This window comes from Bactrocera dorsalis, chromosome 2, assembly GCF_023373825.1.
Source record: "Bactrocera dorsalis isolate Fly_Bdor chromosome 2, ASM2337382v1, whole genome shotgun sequence".
NCBI classification, from domain to species: Eukaryota; Metazoa; Arthropoda; class Insecta; order Diptera; family Tephritidae; genus Bactrocera; species Bactrocera dorsalis.
The window spans coordinates 78,194,576-78,200,162 of record NC_064304.1 but is presented as its reverse complement, the minus strand read 5'-3'; the positions used below and the strand labels follow the sequence as shown (position 1 = coordinate 78,200,162).

Genomic DNA, 5,587 nt, shown 5'->3' with positions numbered 1-5,587 from the left:
TGCGATCGCAGTTCGAAACTGTGAAAAAGCTTTTTGTGATGAAAACAAGAATTGTAACTAATTAATTTCAGAAAAAATGATGGAATAAAAAAAAATACGCGTTTTTAATATTTTCCCAAAGATTAGGAAACTCGTGTTAATTATTTGGTCTTGAAAATATTAAAAGCGGGTATACTAAACAAACAAATTATCACCACACTAATGGTAATTCCTTCTAAGAAATGTGTGAAATCATCATACCAACATATAAATGAACAATGCAATACGCTCTAAGTGTCAGGTAGCCGAACCACTCCAACATTTGCGAAAATGTAGTGAAAAGAAAGGCGGAAAAACTTGACTCGAGTTACAGGAGACAAAAGAGAATTTGCCGCCAATAACAACAAAATGTTTCCGTCGTTCCCACGACAGTCGGGTCTACGTAAGTGGAACAGACCCGGACTTTTATTCGGCCAAAAAGTGTCAAATTGGCAGAATCTGCCGCTACAACAACAACAACGACGTTCGAACGTCGACTTAGTTGCGATCGCAATAGCAATATAAAATCACAGTGATTTAAAAATAGCAATCACTGAAATCACAGTGATTTAAAAATCGCAATATCGCTCATCTCTAGTAGGGATGCAAACGATGCATTGATGTTTCCGAAACATGCTTTTGTCAAAAAGCATCGATGTTTGCCATCGATGTTGTGATTCTAAAAACATCGATACATCGATGTTACTTGGATCGATGTTTTATGTCGATGTTTTATGTCGATGTTTTTTTCAAATTTTACTCCACATCTTTGCAGCACTTTTTCTCGGTATTAATGCGAAAACACCTGCTTCGAAACGCTTTAGCAAACTGTCATGTGTTTTGTTGTAAACTACGGATTATTCGTTGGTTGTATGTGCTCTTGAATAATACTGAGAATTCCCTTATGAATTAATCCGAAATAAGTTATACAAAAAATCGAAAATACCCCTGTAAGACGGGTAGCTGTTAGCAAACGTGTAAGCGAATTGTTATTGTTCACTTTTGCATTCGTTAAAATATTTGTTACTTTTGTTCAGAGAGTGGGAAAAAAGTAACACATAGATATTTGATGTTCAATGGTTATCTCGCTCTAACCAATGGCAAATATCGCATGCTGCCTTGTTCTAACAGAATACACACATTTGTTAGCAAATCTCTTCACAGTATGTTACGGCTAACAAATTATTTTGTTAGCGCTTAGCTTACCCATGTGTTATGGATAACAAAAAGTATTTGTTACCCGAATATCTGTTAGTGTTATTATTTTGGTTATCAGTTTGTTACCTTTAACATATAAGCATGTTAGGAAGAACAAGCAGTAACAAGATTATCTGTTACCCATTTGTTACATCTAGCAAATTAAATTCTTTTAAATAAAACTCAGTTTTTTTATTATTTCTCTTTATTTAACAATAAAATCAAAATAAAATGCACAATCTATAACAAATATTTGAATTAAATATACACTATTTAACTTTAATAATTTAAAACATACTCCATTATTTGGTTGCTGCACGCAATAGATTTGAATTTTACCAATGGTCCAAATGATTTCTGTAATATTAAAATTTTTAATTACACACACAACATTAAATTCACAATGCTTACCTTTTTCTCCTTGTTAACCTCTTTCGTTTTCTCTATATAAAAGAAATTAATAATATATATATATAAATTAGAAATTAATTATAAAATATCATATTATCAAATAGCGAACTTACCTCTTTAAAATCCAAAATAAACTGCGCTTTTCGTTTATTCTTCTTGAAATATTGGGTATTCGCCTCTCCTATTCTAACAAGTTAACATTACAATATGTCTATAATGTCGATAGTTTTTCTCTATCTTACTTACGTATTCTCACATTCCATTGAAAATTCCAGAAAATGTAACAGTGTTAGTGAACAGCTGAAAATGTTTCAATGTGTTTGTGCAATCTGTTACCTCCGTCTTGCAGGGACATTTTGTATGACAATCTATTTCGTGCTATGTGTGTCAGAAGTTGTTTTTGAGCGTTTAATATAAGTTTTGTTTCGAATTCATCTGTTGTCAATCACAACTTTATTTACACCTGTAATGAATATAAAATATATGTAAATAATTGCGTTAGACTATGTATATACATAATATTTCAGATTTTCAAAATGCTGCCTTCAAAATTAAAAAGCAATGTCTGGAGCTTCTTTATAAGAATTTAGATGCTTCCGCCACATGCAAACTCTGCAACAAGAAATTAAAAACTTCAGGTAACACGTCGAATCTTCGCTGTCACGTTGATAATAAGGTATTACTCGATCAAGTTAATAATGCAGAATGCTCCTTCAAAACTACGCCGCACTCGGAACCAAAACAGCGAAAAATGTCTGAAATAATTAACATATCACCAACCGCTGGGACGACAGAGTCAAGTGAGTTATCCGACAATAATAATAAGAAGACCGCATGCAATGAATCGTCACCTAGTTTGTACATGTACTCCGTCAGTACTGCAAAATAAATCGGATCAGTTGCCAGCGCTGATCCAACCTAATGTGAAAGACCTTTTTGAGCAGGTCAAAAGTATTTCTTACCAAGATGGCACTAAATCAAGGAAAATTACTGAAACAATTGTGAAATATATTATAATTTACAACAAGCCATTTTTCACTGTAGAAGGAAAAGGTTTTCTGCAGATGATGAAAGAACTGGTTACGCTTTTTAAAGTTCCAAGAAGAGAAACAATAAAATTATGAGCGGATGAAAATATGAAACGCTGTCTTCAATTTTCAAAGAGTATATTCGTAAGTTCGTCAGTTATCGCCTAACGTATGACATATGGATGGAGACAATGAAAAATCAGTCGTTCCTTGGGGTAACAATTAATTTTTTGTGCAATTTACGTTTGTTGAGTGGTATTTTAGGAGTAATTGAACTACACGAAAGTCATACAGCAGCTTATTTAGAAGAAACTATGTTTAAACTTTTCAACGAGTGGAACGTTTCCATAAATTAAGTTTCTGCTTGTGTAACTGATAATGATTCAACCATGATGAAATTAAATAGAAGCTTGATTGGCGAAAAAAAATAATACCCTGCTTCGCACACACGCTTAATTTGGTTGTAACGTAATCAATAGATAAGTTCAGGGAAGTATCAGTTTAGATAACTAAGGTACGCAACATTGTTAAGTTCATTAAAAGAAGTGTTAAGGAGGTGATTGAATTATTAAAGTGTTTTGAAATTGTGATCAGGGAGATTTCGGCTGATACCTACTCTACCATTAGCAAGGTTATATCTTTAGCAAGCTGTTTAACTGAAGCTCTGACAAAAACTTCAGCTCAAGACGCTATTGTAGGGGAGCTAAAAAGTGAACTGCAAAAGAATATGAATAAAAGATTTGACAAACTTGAATTTAATTCAGTTCTGGCGTTGGTTACTGTATTGGATCCGAGATTCAAATTTCTGCATTTTAAAGGTGCACTGGCTAAAAACAAAACAGTTTTGTATTTAAATAGTTTCATAAAGGATGCAAATAATGGCGTTAGTACATCAGAACCATCGGATGAGTGTGCAACATAAACCCCGTTTGATATTTGGAGCCATCATAAACAGTTGGCCCATCAAAATATGAAATATAAGTTTTGCAATGTATCTGCTATTACAACAACGGAAGTTGAAGTGCAAATGTATCTTGGATCAGCTGTTGCTTCTATCAATCAGAATCCAACAGAAATGTGGGATGATATGAAAAATGTATTTCCTGAATTGTATAAACAAGCTTCCAAATATTTATCCATTGTGGCACTTCAGTCCCTAGTGAACGACTGTTTTCTAAAGCTGGAGCAACGATCACACAGCAAAGAAATCGCTTGACAGGGAAAAGACTTTCCAAATTGTTATTTTTAAATTCTGTTTTAAATAAATAATTTGTTGTTTGTTCAAAAACTATTTATATTTTTTATTTATTGAGAAAAGATTTTAATAGGTAGCTAAAATATATATCAATTAAAGGCGTACTACTGTACGAGTATTTCACTTATTTATGGTTCTGAAATAAGCTTTTTAAGCTCACTAATAAAATACGCTAAAAAAGTTCAAAAATCCATCGATGCTTCGATACATCGATGTTTCAATGGCCGATGTTTTTGATTTCGATGTTGTTTGAAAAAACATCGATACATCGAACCATCTATGTTTCATTTCACGATGTTTGCATCCCTATTTCTCTGTCCCTACGTATGCTTAAATCTTTAAAACTACGCAACGAATTTTCATGGTTTAATAGATAGAGCGCTTGAAGAGAAAGTTTTATATGTATGTATAATAACATCCATTAAATAGTGGAGAAATACTGTTATTTTTGAGGTTTCTAATGTGATGTTGTAAATAATCACATTTTTTCCGCTTACATTACAGGTTGAACCCTACGAGATTTATCAAACTAATGTACCGGCCGCCGGAGTGGCGGGAGCGTGCCTATAAATGGCGCGTCGGAGGTAGAGGTTCATCTTATAGCACTTTAAATTTAGCAGGAGTCGGAAGCGTTTATTATCGGAGCTCTCGAGCGAGGATTATTTTATCGGAAACGATAAAATATATACATACGTACAATTTCAAACTGTCCCTTCCTCAAAAATAATACAATTGCTAAATATTTGGAGTAATAGAATAGAACTGCAACCAAATACGGAGTGCAATGCGTTACAACTGGCTCAGTAATCAGTTGATAAAATTATAGCACGTACATCCCAAAAGACTGATGTCATAACCTTGCCAGCCGGCTTTTTCGTCTTTCCACGATTAAGAACCGGTTCGTCATGTGCAGCCCGCTAGAGCGACTGTCGATTGGACTTGTGGAATGATGGAGACATGTTTCTATTGCCACACACCAGCGCAAATATTCGGTGTTATTCCGATTAGAGAGCACTTAAACACTTCTCAGAATCAGTTATTCGTTGTTTTTGTTAGATTACGAATTTGCGATACACCCACTTTGCACAGAGCTGTCGCCTCTTTCCAACTTAGCAAATCTCATTCACCGGATATCGCAATATTGGTGCAGTTATTTGCTTGTTCAAATATTCCCTTTGTTTGAAGTATGTGCCAAGTATGTTGTGCTCGGTGTTTCGAAAAATAAATTGATTCACTAAAGGATATCCTTAAGCTGTTACAATATCCAAATTTCAAACAAAATATTCGTGACTGAGAAGTCGTACGGCATACTGATGCCGTATAAGCAGCTGGAAATTTTCGTAACACTTTTATGAAAAACTGAATTTCTGTCCCGTTGTGGCTGAAGAATCTTCAACAACACTCGAATAAAATATAAATTAAAATCGAGTCTGTCAAATAATTGCAGTTCTTGCTACTGAATCCCGTAGTTTGCTAATAAATAAATAATAATGTCGGAAAATGTGTGTTCGCGTGATTTTGCCTATCGCAATTTTTCCGATAAGGATAATTTTTTCTGTAGGATATTTTACCGTGAACATTATTATAATTCGTCAAAAATTATCTGCTGATCGAAATTTTCAGTAAATGGCGGATTGGGTGCTAAGGACTCAAATATACATAATAATTGCAATGGTCA

The 5,587-nt window shown here is 33.9% G+C and overlaps 1 long non-coding RNA gene across 1 annotated transcript; it reads right to left on the bottom strand.

The window, feature by feature from the left end:
- Nucleotides 1–1,442: 1,442 nt before the first annotated feature.
- On the bottom strand, nucleotides 1,443–2,082 carry LOC125776788 (uncharacterized). Its single transcript, XR_007421953.1, has 4 exons — nucleotides 1,873–2,082; nucleotides 1,740–1,807; nucleotides 1,627–1,658; nucleotides 1,443–1,572 (listed from the first exon to the last, which is right to left on the bottom strand). It is a non-coding gene; the product is annotated as an uncharacterized LOC125776788 (long non-coding RNA).
- Nucleotides 2,083–5,587: the final 3,505 nt, after the last annotated feature.